The sequence below is a fragment of the Loxodonta africana genome, chromosome 1 (assembly GCF_030014295.1).
Source record: "Loxodonta africana isolate mLoxAfr1 chromosome 1, mLoxAfr1.hap2, whole genome shotgun sequence".
In the NCBI taxonomy this organism is placed as follows: Eukaryota; Metazoa; Chordata; class Mammalia; order Proboscidea; family Elephantidae; genus Loxodonta; species Loxodonta africana.
Genome location: NC_087342.1, coordinates 196,419,514 through 196,435,799, shown reverse-complemented (window position 1 = coordinate 196,435,799; position 16,286 = coordinate 196,419,514).

Below are 16,286 nucleotides of genomic sequence, written 5' to 3'. Positions count from 1 at the left end.
ACTGTGTGAAATACAAAGATGAATATGCTATAAACAATTTATGCTTTAATAGTATACACAAAGCTGATATAGCAATATCCATAATGCAAAACACAATATAATAGATGTAACAAGAGAAGCAGACTGCTATAGGGATTGAGAGAAGGAAACAGTCATATTTCTTAAGATAACAATTATTCCATTCACTTAAATAGTGATGTCGAGAGGAAAGGATCTTGGAAAATGGTGGGCAAACTATACATTTGTTTTTATTATAAACTATAGAATGAGAAATAGCAAGAAGGAGGAAGAGAGATGGGGGAGAAAATACAAGAATGAGAATGAATAAACAGGAGATAGCAAGCTAGATCTGAGAAGACCACCATTTAAACATGTACCAAAAGCTGACTTCTGATTTGATAACCTGAACCAGAGGTTCTTAGCCTACAATTTTTGATGGATAGGATTCAGGGTGTCAGTGAACTTGGATGGAGTCCTTAGGAGGTGCGAATAGTTAATATGCTCAGCCGCTAACCTAAAGGTTGAAGATTTGAGTTCACCTAGAGGCTCTTTGGAGGAAAGACCTGACACCCTACTTCCAAAAAATCAGTCATTTTGGAGCACAGTTCTACTCTGATACACAGAGTTCACCACGACTCAGAATTGACTTGACAGCACCTGGTTTTGCACGAACTTGAATGGAAAAAAACTACTCTTTTCTCATTGAAATCGAACATTAATCAGGAATGTAGATGATAAACTGCAACGATATGAGCAGAACCTGTTACTTTGTCAGCAAGAGATACCACAGATATTTTCATATCACATAATAGTTGTTGCAAGTATCTTGAAAAGCTGTTTATGCTTATCACTAGTTTGCAGTTATGGAGGTCAGTAGAAACACCATTAGATCGTGTTACTGAATACATTAGTAAAGAAAAACATGTTACTATATCACGATTTTTGGGTGGCATTTTGATAACTGTATTTTAAGCAAATTGCTTTCATTTGCTATCCTGTTTATTTTATGCATTTAAAACATTATTTTGAGGTAGTGTCCACAGATTTCACCAGCCTGACAAAGTGGTCCAGGGCACAAAGGTTGAGGATCCCTAATCCAGAGACCCTTATGTGTGCCTGCAGGCCATCACACCTTCACAGCCTGAGTCACTCTATTTAAATGATACTTATGAATTGATAAAGATTAAAATGCTAGCCAAATAATTTGCCACAATTGATACCTGCACCATAAAATTGACAGAACTACAGGGAGAAGTGAACAAATCCAGAATCATAGTGGGAGATTGGATCACACCTCCCTGGGGAACTAATAGAAAAAACAGGAGAAACGGTGAAAATGTAGGATGAGCAAACTTGACTTAAAGAGCATATATAGAGCCCAGTGACTGTAGCATCTGCCCCTTTTCCAGCAAATGTGAAACATTTATGAAAATTGACTATATTCTGGGCTAAGGACAAGTCTCAAAAAAATTCAGAGGATTGAAGTCCTGGAGAGTGTTTTTCCTGATCACAATTCAAATACGCTAGAAGCCAACAAAAAGATAACTAGAAAAAACCCGTATGTTTGGAAATAAAGAAGTGTATATCTAAGTAATCACAAATAAAATTAGAAAATATTTTTAACTGAATGATTATAAAGTGCTGTATATTACAATTCGTTAGATACAGCCAAGCCTAAGCCCTGTTTAGAAGGAAATGTATAGCTTTAAATACATATATTAGAAAAAGAAAAAAGTCTGAGTATCAATGAACTAAGTAAGCATTCACAATGAGAAGTTAGGAAAAGACAAGAAAATTTAACCTAAAAACATAAAAGGAAAATTATAAAAATAACAAAAATTAATAACATGAAAAATAAAAATACAGTAAAGAAGAATCACACATCTTAGAGTTGACTCTTTGAAAGGTGAAATAAAATATATAACCTCCTGGTGAGGCTAAGATTAAGAAAAGAGAAGGCACAAATAACTGATTTCAGGAAAGAAAACATGACATCATTATATATCTTAAAGACATTATGAAGATAACGAGGGAAGCTTTAGGGGGCAGCAGGGGTTCAGTAGTCCAATTCCTGTCTTTCCCATGGGAGACCTGGGTTTGATTCCTGGCCATTGCACCTCATGCCCAGCCACCACCCCTCTGGCAGTAGAGACTTGTGTATTGCTTTATGCTGAACGGGTTACAGTGGAGTTTCCAGACTAAAGACAGAGTAGGAAGAAAAGCATAGTGATCTACTTCCAAAAATCGGCCAAAACACTATGAATCACAAGAGTGTGATCCACAATTGATCACGGGATGGCACAGGACTGGGCAGCGTTTCATTTTGTTGTGCGTGGGGTTGACATGAGTTGAGGACTACTCATGACAGCTAAGGATAACATGAATAACTTTATACCAACATATTTGAAAATTCAGCTGAAATGAACAAATCCCTTGTTAAAAAAAAAAAGCCCGTTGCTGTTGAGTTGGTTCTGACTCAGTGACCCTATAGACATAAGAAAAAATATGAAATTGAAATCATCTTATAACTATTAAATAAATTGGATTTGTAATTAAAACCTTTACATGAAGAATACCTAGTCCCATATGACTTCACTGGGGAATTCTACATAACATTTAAGAAAAGATAACGTGAGTGCTTTCAAATTCTTTGAGTGAGTAGAAATAGTTCCAGCTTTTTTTTTTTAACGAGATCAGCATAACCTTGATATCAAAACACTGACAAAGACATTGAAGAATTCATATAATAATCAATTACTTGCTTTTCTTTGTTGAATTACCACCTAAGCACATACATTATTTTTCTGTTGCTGCTGTGACACATTACCACAAATTTAATGGCTTAAAACAGTACACATCTACTATTTTACGGTTCGGTAGGTTAGAAATCTAATGCAGGTCTCACTGGGCTAAATGAATGTGTCAGTAGGGCTCTGTTCCTTTCTGGAGGCTCTAGAGAGAATTCTATTTCCTTTCCTTTTCCACATCTACAGGTCACCACATTCCTTGGCATGTGGTCCTCTTCTCCCCTTTTCAAAGCCAGAAAACATAGCCTCATTCTAACCTCCTCTTGTGTCCCCCTCTCTTCTACCTTTAAGGACTTTTGTGACTACACTGGGCCACTTGGATGATACAGGATAATCTTCATATTTTAAGGTCAGCTGATTAGCAACCTTAATTCCATCAGCAAGCTTAACTCCCCTTGCAGTATAACCTAACATCCACGGTTTTCAGGGATTAGGACGTGGACATCTGTGACATGGGTGTTAGCATACCTATCATAGCACACATCCATATTTTCTTCATGAAGCTAGTCCTTAACAAAATATTGGCACACTAAATCTGACAATATGTGAAATGTGTGTGTTACGTATGTACTGTATTTTTACGTAAATAGTGCCTGCCTTAAAAAAAAAAAAAATTTTTTTTCTGCTTTTGTTGGCCAGTGGCAACCTACTCCTTCCCACTCCCCACCCCTACCCCTAGGTATTTTCTTAAGCACCCTATACTAATTGTTTTTGTTGTTGTTACAGCAACACGTGGAAGAGGATTTGCGTGTCAGCTTGTGAGGATGCCTCTTGAGGGGGAGGGGAAGCGTGGCTAGCAAACAAATGCAGAAGGCATGCGTTATTTGCATAAAAATACAGTATGTAAAAACCAAATTGGGCTTACTCTAGAAATATAGCATTGATTTAACATTGAAAAATCAATCATTACAACGTACCACATCAATAGAAAAAAAAATTATTTGATTGTCTAAATAGAGGCATGTCTGAATTGATAAAATGAAAAAATCAACTCTATTTATACTTAAAAAATATTTCAACTAACAGATTGAATAAAGTTTTTAAAAACTGACAATATCAAGTATTGGCAATGATGTAGAATAGTAGGAACTCTTCTGTACTGCCAAGAGAATGTATTGGTACAAGTCCTGTGGATAACTGGCATTAAAGCTGAAGATATGTGTATCCTATGACCCTGCAGGGAAGCTTGTATCAGTGACAAGTCTAGCAAGCCTTTATGTCCAGTGGGTAAGACTCTTGGCCTTCTGGACAGGATTTATATAGATAGGGCTATTTCCTATACACCTGTCACCTCTTCCTGCTGTGCCTATGCTTCACCTCCCATACCCTTTCATCCACATAGCTTGTTTTTAGGTGTGTTGACTCAATAGGATTATAATTTAGTCTCGCTGGCATAGTCCTGCTGTCCTAATAGTTGATCCGTCCTTCAGATTACTTCGTATAGCTCTGCACTGACCCGTTAGACTCAGGACTGCTGGTTGCCGTCATTTTTTAAACTTGTTTGGAGGTACCCTTTAGCCATGTCCACAGACTGACACCACGGGCATATAGAGTTGAAATGAGGGAGAGATGTCTAATAGGAATATCCAGCATGTAGGCAGAAGTGCAAGATGAGCATTAAAATGGGGAATAGAAACCACAACTGCAAGTTATGTGCATAGAAGTGACACTTTAATTTTTAAAGTAGGATGTCTATACAACATGGATTTTCTATCAACACTTAAATTTTTTTTACCACAAACTTAGTTGGATAAGATAATAATTAAACATGTCATCTAAAATATGTTCATACTTGAAATCAGATTGTTGGGATAAATAGTGCCAATATGAAGTTTGCTTCTTGATTATGGGTATATTTTCTAAGAAAAAAAAGTAGTTGCTATTGAGTTGACTCTGACTCCTGGTGACCCCATGTGTGTCAGAGGAGCTGTGTTCCATAAGGTTTTCAAGGGCCAATTTTTTTGGAAGTAGACCAGCAGATCTTCCACTGGGCCTCTGAATGGACTCCAGTCTCCAAACTTTTCGTTAGCAGCTGAGCCCATTAGCCATCTGTACCAACCAGGAACTCCATCATTACTACTACCAAATTATACTAAAACTGTTTCAAACCATTAATTCTTTTAGCATTTAAGGGATTCAGCATTTGATTAATTCTTTTGAGGGGCGCTGTTTTAGATATAAGGAACCCTGGTAGAGTAGCAGTTAGATATAGGAAAATAATAGCAATTAGAAGGTCCACGTAATATAATGTTAAAAATTTCTTATTAAGAAAGTTGAATTCAGAGTCTACTTTTGGTTCTGCTATACCATTATGACAAAATAAATAAAATACTGCAAAAATATAAATATAGTCAACATAGAATAAAAGAAATCTGAGGCCTGTATTTTCACTCATTTGTTCTCCATTTCTGTGAATCTTTCTATTTCATTTTATTCTTGAACAGTGCCAAAAAGAATCCATAGATTGTAGAAATCAGCCTTTGTGTAACTTCCGTTTGTTCTAGTTCTTCTATCTAGAGCAACATAAAATTAATTCATTCCGTATTCAATATACTTTCAAATATTTGGAGTTACAGAATTTGAGCTGTAAGAAACTTTAGTGATCATACCAACTCTTGTTTTAAGGCAGTGGAATAATGACCCACTGAGATAATAATTTCTCTAAGATCATATTCCCAGGGGGCAGCAGTGACATTAGAACTTCTATTAACACTATCTCTATAAAAGCTACTGAGTAGTTGTGTCTTATACTACAGAAGACTGAACAAGACATTAGGCTTAAAGGTAAGGTGACCTGCAGAGAGGTTTTACCTTCCTGTTTATTAACCTGTGACCTTGGGTAAGTAGTGAATATTTCCAAGCCTTAGTTTCTTCATCTGTAATACTTACGTCATATGTTTGTTGTCAAGACTGAGTGAGATAATGCTTGTAAATATATTTAGCACAATGCTTGGCATATAATGAGCATTCAGTAAATGTTTGCTATTATTTTTTCTGAACATTTTTTTCCTTCTCGAGGACAAGCATCCCTATTTTCTTCCACCTTTTCTCATAAGATATATTTGGAGAATTTCATACCCTCCCAATCATCCTCTCCAGATATACATTTTTTTTAAAATGTGGTATTACAGCTTAAAAAAAAAGTATGTCTTATTCAGCTCAGGGACAGAACATGATGTATCCATCTTCAAGCCAATGGCAATGATTATAGAGTATTTTAAAACAATGAAAATTATAACTCGCTCATAAAATTCTCCATAGAAGTACCTATATTACCAGTGTTCCTTTCTCCACTTGCATTATTTTTTTCCTTTTTCCCATAAAAGAAAACAAATCCATCATTCTATGGTAGATAAATACATGGAGACATACTAGCATTCATGCCTTGGGAAACGGAATAAAAACAACAAAGAAGGAATATTTGTCAAATTCTTTTGGATCTACTCTTTGGTGACCAGTAGCCTTGATTTGATGTCTTTTAATTCTGAATAGTTTAATTTCCTCCTCTAGCTATCTGTCTACCTACCACCTATATCATTGTACATACGCTGCCTTCAGTGTCAACATTTTGTTTGATTGGTGGTAAATACTTGTTAGAACTCTATCTTCCAATTATAGCAGTTTTAGATGAACATGAGAAATGGTTGTAAACAAAGATGATTATTTCTGCTAAAACGTGCAGGTAAAATTTCATCTGAGGATAATGATTGTGTGTAGGTGTTACTTCCAGAGGAGTGTTAGGAGTGGATTGTAATTCTCATGTCTTTCCAATTGATTTCAGAACATAAAGATGCTGACTTTTAAATTTGTCCCAGAGGTTGGTTTATCATTGTAACTTGATAAACCATGTAAATGGAAGCTCACATTGCTGACCCTTTCTCAAAGTATAAGGACTATCTGAGATGTCTAGTTAATCATTTCTCCTCACAGAATTGTAGCTTTCTGTCAGGCCCTTCTGGGAAGCTGGGCTTCCAAGATGGGAAGGCGTGCACAGCCTAATGAGGAAGACAAACGGGATCACGCCGCAGAATGGTGTCATTGGAGGAGGACAAAGTAAAATAAAAAGAGAAGGAAGGATTTATTGCCAAGGGGGATGGGGTGGGCCAGAGATTATCATTCTTCATTCATTGCATAAACGTTTATTAAACACCTCTCACATACTCCACACTGTGAAAAACCAAGGACTCTGCCCCCAAGGAATTTAGAGTTTCATACTTCTGCTTTCTCCAACAAACTGGGAAGAGAGAAATGTACAACTATTTGGGGAAAAAAAGAGCTTATTTCATGAAAGGTGGTAGATGTCTCTGAAAAGTTGTTGCCTAGAATGGAATTATTTTCATGTAGTTAGGCCAGAATAAATGCAGGGGTGTCTCTCTTTGGCCGGTTGATTTTGCATTACTGCTCTGGTAAGGGGAGCCCTGATGGTGCAGTGGTTAAGAGCTCGGCTACTAACCTAAAGGTTGGCAGTTTGAATCTTCCAGCTGCTCCTTGGAAACCCTATGGGGCAGTTCTACTTTGTCCTATAGGGTCGCTATGAGTTGAAATCTACTCAACAGCAACCGGTTTGGTTTGTTTGGTTTGCTTTGGTAAGGAGTGAGCTTCTCTGCGTTACCACCTAGCCAGGTGTCCCACCTCTCAAACATCAGTCTCACTCTGCTGATAAGGAAGCACTCAGACATAACATAATTCATGCTCAGGATGCTAGAGTTCTTTATTACCTGAACATTCGCAAGTGGCCCCATGAAGCCCCTGGAGAGAAACTGCACGCTGTGATTACAAAGCTCAGTTTTTAATCAAGTGATTTCACATTTTATATGTCCAAATAAGTTTGATTCCATCTGGAGGCTATACATTTATTTTACTTCTTTGCTGTAACTGTGAAACAGGTTTTGGAGGTCTTCTCTGGGAATTGACTTTTACGAATATGCTGTTTTATTTATATGCCTTTCTACTTATCCAGAACTTTCTCCTCTATTCCTGCTCCTCCCCCATCAATTCAGTGGCTATTATTTTTGAGCTGGGTCTTGAAGTAACTCACAGCCTCCAAGCAATCTTGACTGGAATAAGACTACTCTATTGCCATCACTGCTACAGGTTCAGTTCCCAAAAATTTGGCTTTGAACTCTCTCAGGTGACATGTATGAATTTCCTTTGTGCTTGTTGTGTCATTATTCTTACACTTATTTGAAGAAGCAGCATCATGTAGTAATAGAGAATTGGACTAATGATTGGAGAATTAGATTCCACTTTTGGCTCTGCTGGCTACTTAAACTGTACAGCATTGGATAAGCCACTGGACCTTTCTATTCCTGTTCTTCCGTGGAACCAGGACAAGCATACTCTACTTAAGAGGCTGTATAGTCTAGTGGTTAAACATATGAACTATGGAGCAAAGTGCCTGGGTTCGAACACTGATTCCATCACTTCATAGATCTCTGTGATCGTACGCAAATTATTTAACCTTGTATCTGTAAAATAGAGATTAAAGATACCAGTTATTTTACATGGTTGTGTGGAGAGTGTTAGTTAGTATGTATGCAAAGTGCTTAGAACTGTGCATGACAGAGTTATCATCCAAATATAGCTGTTTTATCAGCAGTGGTAGATAGAGCCTTGTTGTGGATTGAATTGTGTTGCCCCCGAAATATGTATTGAAGCCCTGGCCTCTGTACCTGTGGATATGATCCTGTTTGGAAATAGAGTTCTTCTCTTAAGTGTTAGTGAGGCCATGCTAGGGTGGGGCGAGTCCTAAACCTAATCCCTTCTGAGGATTATAAAGAGGAATGCAGACATGGAGAGACGCGCGCATACACAGGGGAAAAACAGATGCAATGTGAGGATATGTCTACAAGCAAAGGAGCGCTAAGGATTGCTGGCAGTCACCAGAAACTCGGAGAGAGGCCCACAGAGGACTTGACACAGCCGAGACCCTGATGTAGACTATCAGCCTCCAGAACTGTGAGAAAAGAATTTCCGGATCTTTAAAGCCACTCACTGCAGAGTTTTTGCTATAACAGCACTAGATGATTTAAGACATGTTTCTCAAAAACAAAAAGAGATGTATCACGAGGAAGATAGATGAGGATGTCTAGGGCTACTTCAGAAGGTAGGAAGGTCTTTTATATTTGTGTCTAGTCTACCAGATTGTGAACTCTTTGAGGCCAGGTGCTGGACTGCGTATGTGCTGGTGTGGCACCCACTACACTGGAGGCAATGAGGAGAAGGGTGCAAAGATGACTATTTCCTAAATGCACAAAAGAAAAATACCCCATCTCCCCATTTTTTTCACATGGTCACATTTTTTTCCCATTTTCACATTTATGATACTTTATTTTTTCAGATCCCCTGAGATCACTTTTATTAATGGCTCTCACAATATTCTCATATGCCTTACTTTGACCAATTGTTGATGGTTCTTCCTGCAGAAGGTATGAAATATTTATCTGGCCTATCTCTGTTTAAGGAGTCCCTGGGTGGTATAAATGGTTAACACGCTTGGCTGCTGACTGAAAGGTTGGAGGTTTGAGGACACCCAGAGGCACCTTAGAAGAAAGTCCTAGTGATCTGCTTCCGAAAGGTCATAGCCATTGAAAGCCCTATGGAACACAGTGCTACTCTGACACACATGGGGTCACCATGAGTTGGAATTAACTGGTTTTTTGGTCTCTAAAAAAAAAAAAAAAAATTTTTTTTTTTTTTTTTACTTAACTTGTATAATATTATGAAGGCTTTATGACCCTATACAGTGAATTGTAGCTCCACTTCTTACACTTCTAAGCCTCAATTCATCAGTATTTTATGTCTAATATGAGATCACTTGGACACACCAGTGTAAAGTAGCATCATGGAATAATAAAAATAGGATATATTGATGTCCAGGTGGGACCTGGTTTTGAATTCATTGCCATTTTTTGTTTGTGTAACCTGAAGTCAGTTCCTTGCTTTCTCTTCCTGGAAATGATAGTACTGATACTTATATCATGTAGTTTGCAGCTAATTAAATGTACTAATACATGAGAAGCAACTAGCAGAGTGCCTGGCATACAACAGACCCATTAAATATTGGTTCCTTTCCACATTTAGAAGATCACTTCCTATTACCCAAACATGGTTTGCTAACGATATGGAATTACATTTGTCCTCTGAGTTACCAAGAGTTTTTTTTTTTTTTTTTTTGGTACATAGAACTCCTTTTTATTTTTTTTGCATTTGATCTTTTTTTAAACCAAGTGGTTTTTGCTGCAGAAGGAAGGTTTTTGTCTTTCAGCCAGCAGGTGGCAACCAAATGAAAGCTAAACTTCACCTCGTTATGGTAACAGGTAAAAACATTTCCTTTTTCATATTAATGCTTGGTGGAAATGACAGGTCAATGAAAAACGTTTGGCAGTGAGGTGGAGTCATCCCTGACTAAGGTGTTTTTAGCATGAGGCCTCAGATAGAGAAGATTAGTTTTTCTAAGACTGCTTTTGATTTCACTGTGTGAGCTTCACTGTCATACATCTTCTTAGAGGCTTGTCAGAGGCCTCATAGAGATTTATGCAACATGGTGTTTTTTTGTGTTTAAAATAATGAATTTACTTACTTGATTTGGCAGTTTAAAAAGCAGAGTAAAAAGTAAAGTCATCAGTTGATAAAGTAAAGGGGTTATAAAAATACGATCACATTTTGTTTTTAATATGACTAATGTGATTTTTTTGTTTGTTTACCCACTGCTAATTTGTGTGTGATTTTAAACAAAGCATACCCTTTGACTAAAAATTAAAGACATAAGTAGGGTAGACCCTTTGTAAACATTATATCTCTGAGTCTTGTTTTTCCCCCCCCCCCCATCTCTAAAGTGGGAATAATTATCATCGAAATCATATATTGTTGTCAGGATTAAATTACATGATGTTTGAAAAGTGCTTAGTATGATGCATGGTACACAGGAAGCAAGAATCATACATGGCTCCATTTAGAGGACTGATATTATTATCACAGAATCACTAGAGTTGGAATCTGAGAGTTCATATAATCTAACTAATCCCTTCATGGTTTGAAGAGGAGACTGAGGCGTAGAAAAATCAACTTGCACAATATTGCAGAGCTAATTAAAGTCAACATCATTTCTCAAAACTAGGTCTCCTGAATCTGCAGATCTTTCTTAACCACCAACCCTTGGGTTAATCAGCTCTGACTGGAGGTGGATGGTACAGAACATGGCTTTTGTAGACTAGCTCTCCCCTTTTCTTGGGACCATGGGCAGAGTGGTGGGTGTAGCAGTCACAATGGTGACTGCATTTAGGGGTGTGATGATTGATCCCCTGTCGTATGCTCGATGTTACTGATATCTTTTGGATAAAGCCAACCCTACAAGGTAAGGTAAACCCCTAATGCTAGCTTGCTTTTCCAAAGCAAGTCACTACCAGACCACATTTCTCTCCACAGGAAGACCATACCTACTTGTACATGATACATGCTATGTGCTGTGACTGTTAAAAACGGCTGTTAGCCACCACCACTGTCCATGTTACAGGGAAGACTTGTGGACGTTCACTTGCTAAAGCTGCTGTTCTGCAGCCCTGCAGCTGCCTTTAGTGATTTACATAGCCTCTTTGAAAAAGCCTTTCAAGGAGTAGGAAGCCAGAGGAACAAACATTTTCCACCCATATAGCTTGCTGCTCACCACTTTTGACCATCCACTGTTTCCAGAGATCAGAGATTTTGGGACATTGTGCCTTGTATCGGCCACTGGCTGTCGCCATCATTTCCGTATCACCACTGTGCGTTAGCACTCATTTCACAAATCAGAAAGCTCAGCAGGATGCCATTGGGCCATCAAGTTCCAAAACGACCACTGTGACTTCTCCTTCATTTTTCACACCAGTAGGTACACCTGGCAAAGAGAACACTTTGGTCATGTCAGTTATAGCTGGAAAAGTTCACAACCCAGCAGAAACGTAAGTGATGGCTGCTCAAAACTGGAAGCAAGGGGCTCACGCACTCTGCAAGGCACTCGTGTGTACTCTGCAGGCTGACTTGTTTCTTTTCTCTGAGACTTCTTTTCCCATTGCAGGGGTCTCCCCCACTTAGGTTCTTTGTTAAACTGATAGGAACTGAAGTTTCCACATTTCCTTGAAACCTCGGTGGTGTAGTGGTTAAAAGCTATAGCTATTAACCCATATGTCAGCAGTTTGAATCCACCAAGTGCTCCTTGGAAACTATATGGGGCAGTTCTGCACTGTCCTATAGGGTTGCTGTGAGTTGGAATCAACTCGACCGCAATGGGTTTGGTTTTTGGTTTTTTGGACCACTTATATGAAAAAATACACCAGAATCTCAGGGGAGCAAGTAAAGAAAAATCTGAAGCCCAAGGGGAGGTTTCAGGTATGAGGAGAGGAGATATTTGGGTCACTGACCCTGATCCCTATAAACCTGAGGACAAGGTCCTAATTACAATACTGTTTCTAGGCCAGATATACCAGATAAGAGTACATAAATAACTTGAAGGCTGTTTCTGGCCCTTGAATAATTTGAAGTAACTGAGTTAATAGCATCTCTAATGCCTAACATTTATAAAGCAAAGGTCTTCTAAAATTAGATACTTGAAATTTATAATTGGGCTTAATTATAGTTGTTGATTAGTGATGCCAATGGTAGTTTAATGCTATGCTGCAGAACGTTATGGATTTTCTGTTCTCTTGATACATTTTATCATGTTTTCTGAAGCTCAGTAAGATAAAGACAGGTTGAGACTATTGATAAATTAGTCAATTCTAATGTGATAGCAATTCTGGTTTCTTTAGTAGGGAGGAGGTAAAAGAGTGAAAATGATCATTTTTTTCCTTCCCATTTCAGAATGCATAGTTACCATTACTTTTCCATCACAGGTGATATAAGGTTGTATTAACAATGACTGATTCAGTACAATAGCTTATTCTTACCACTGACACCCAGAATTTGTCTTATCAGTCAGAAAACCTATTCTGATGTGGTTCCAAATCTCCTGCATTTTTCTATGATGCTATTATTGGGAGTCCCACCAACCTACTCACCTTTTTCTGTGGGGAAGCAGGGCTTTTGAGGCTTTTACTTGTGTCATTGGCTAGATCAGCAGCTTTTATCTGGGGATATCTGGTCAATAAAAACTGATGAATGACAGTGTACCAGAATTTATATTTAGAGTTCAGAGAACTTACTGCCATCAATGAACTTACAATCATTGTGTGTGTGTGTGGGGGGGGGGGCTGTTAGAAATAAAAATTATATCATTTCAGTATAACAGTGGAATAGGGGCTAGACATATTCTATGGGAACTTGTTACAGGTGAAATTATCCCATAATCGAGTACTTTTTTATACTTCAGTAGTTGAACCTTCCTAGGTGGTATCCAGGGGAGATCTAAGCCAATATCTAGCTCTTCTCTGTGGGAAATGGAGGCTTTTGTTTTTTTTTTTTTTAAATGCGAGGCTGTGCATGTGAAGTCGCTTGCTTGTGCAAATGGTTAACACATATGGCTGCTAACTGGTGGTTAGAGGTTTGAGTCTACCCAGAGGTACCTTGGAAGAAAAACCTGGAAATTCTAAAAAATCAACCATTGAGAACTGTATGGAGCACAGTTCTACTCTGACAACCACAGGGTCAACATGAGTTGGAATACAACTCAATGGCACACACATAAAATAACATATAGTTGTCATTTATTAAATGCATGTTTTTTTCAACTAGAGGCTAAGAATTTGTGCCCACTAGCTTTTTAGCGGGATCAGTATTTCATCATATTTATCAATTTATTACTATTAACTAATACAGTGCCTGGTGCTAGTAGGTGCATGATAGAAGTATTCACTGAATAAATAATGAGTGGCCAAGGGAAGCATCCTCGTAGAACAATAAACAAATAAACTCAAAACATTTGTGCCATGGATTTTTTTTTTTTTCTTTTTTAGGGCCAATTCAGTGACTCTTGCATTACCCCAGGAATTGGAGAGTTTGGAGAAATTCCTCAGCTATCAAAAGGTAGTTTAGGGATTTTCTTCTTTTACTAATTAGTTTACTATATCAATTATGGGGCAAGTAAGAGGCTTTTGTGTTCAGAAGTGATTGGCTGTGTTTCCAACTGAAGTCTGTCAGGCTACAAGTTCCTTGAGTGGTACAAATCAGAAATCTGAAAGAAAGTGAACTGTGTCCTTGCCAAGGGATCCAGGACACATAGGGGTTCATGTGTACTCCAAAAGAACATGGAAACCTTTCCCAGCAGGAGACTGGCTCAGAGAAAATGCTGAGATTTGGGTGAGCCAACAGACAATCTCAGAGTCTTCCAGGAGCCCCAAACCAAGCCAGTGAATGTGATGGTGGTGACATCCAAAGTCTGGAGGAATCTAGGCCTGGGGCAGATTCCAAGTAAACTGTCCCATTGGAAATTCTCTTTTGCTCTGAAAGCCAATGAACCTTCTTAAAGGTAAAGAGGGATAAACAGGTAATCAAGTATAGAAATTTAGAATTAGTCTTAGAAGAAATAAAACTAGAATTTTCCTTAGAAGCAAGGATGGTAAGGCTGCATCTTGCTTACCTTGAACACATCATCAGGAAAGATGAGTCGCTAGAAGAGAACCTATGTTTGGTAAAGTAAAAGGTCGGCGAAAGTGAGAGAAACCCTCAATAAGATGGATTGACATAATAGCCACAACAATAGACCCAAACATACCAATGATCGTGAGGATGGCACAGGACCAGACAAGTTTTTGTTCCATTATATGGAAAGTCGCCACCAGCTGGAGCCAACTCAATAGGAACTAACAACAACAACAGAGTAACGGTTTTCACATTATAATTGAGAGCTTTGCATTTGAAGTCAGTTACATGTGTATAAAAAAGACAAGGAGAAAAATGACTACCTGTAACTGACCCAAGCTTTGTGTTTGCCATAAAAAGATTGAAGATTTGCTCTAGTTCTGGCAGAATTAACTACTCCATGCTTTGTGTCCACTCTAACCAATGCAGTCTTCTGTTCCCATAACCAGAGCACTTGACTGCCATTTTTTGTAGCATGCCTATCCTTCTTGAGGTCCGAGATAGTGTTAAGCCCATAGTAGTGAAATAAATTTCTAATTAATTGACCAAATAAATGACTATATCCATATCATTTATTAAAGATTTGAAATACCTGATAAATCTTAAAAGAACCAACTTGGTAACTTCTGGGTTATATTAAATAATTAGTTCTATTTGGTGATACTATTTCTGTATTTCATTGATACTAAGAGATATATTTGTATACTTCACATTTGAACATCTCTGAAATTAGAATGCAACTTACAGGTGGTGGTGTTCATAGCTTTATTGACAGCATTATTTTCTTTTCCAGTAGTTTCTAAAAAAAATGAAAGGTGGGTGTAACAAAGAATAGGTTTCTTAAATTTGATAAGCTGTAATAACAAGACTAGGCTCACCTTAACAATACGTATAGTGCTTTATACGTAGGATAGAGTAATGAGAAAAGCGTGGGTTTTGGAATAAAGGCATTTTGTTGTGAACCCTGACTCTGCTATATTTTTTTTTCAGTCTGAGAAAAGAACTTGCCCTGATGTTAATCTTTGAGTTACTGCATTCTTTCCAGTAAAATGGAAATAAAGCATTCATGATAGTGTTCTGCACTACATAGGCATACATACAGCAAACAAAATTCAGTGAATGTCCGTTCCTAGAACAGCCCTGCTAGGTAAAAAAAAAAAAAGAAGTTTTTTTTTTTTAGGAACATGTAATTTCCATTTTACAGGTTCAGAAACAGAGGTTTAGTGGTATGAAGTAAGGTAAGAGAGAGAGCTCTCTGGAGCCTTTGATTTCCCAGTATCCCTCAGTGTTCTTACTAGCCTTCTCACACGTTACATAGACATTGGTGAGAGCTTAGTTACTCTTTTGTTGCTAAATCTCCTCAGGTATTCAGTGTAACAGTTTTAGACAAGAGTTGAATAACAATTGCACACACTACATCCTTTTCGGAAAGGATTTTACAGCTTGCCCTCATCCTGTAAATAAGGATGACCTCCATTTAAGGAAGAGGAAAAGGAAGAGGAAAAAGGATATTGTATCACCTGGCCTAGAGTTTTTAGGAGCAGATGTTTTCCTTGTTTCATTGTTCGTGGAGAATCAGTTCACGATGGTATAAACCAAACGTTCAGAACTACTGTGATCCATAAATCAATTCATACTTTTCTTTTTCTTGAATAGAACGAAACTATGAGAAGGTATGGAAGATTAAAAATTGATACTAAAACCTTTTGGTGCACAACCAAAAGCAAGTTATCAGTAGTACTCTAAGATACAGTGATAGAGAATGCAATGTACACCTTCAGGCTTTTAAAGAGCTGGGGTGAATTGACTAGTAGATGCCGTAGAAACTGCTTTCCTATTTTGTCAGTCTAACCTGAAAAATTTCAATTACCAAAAAAAAAAAAAATTTTTTTCAACTCAGCATTTCTTTTTTGTGTCTAGTAATCA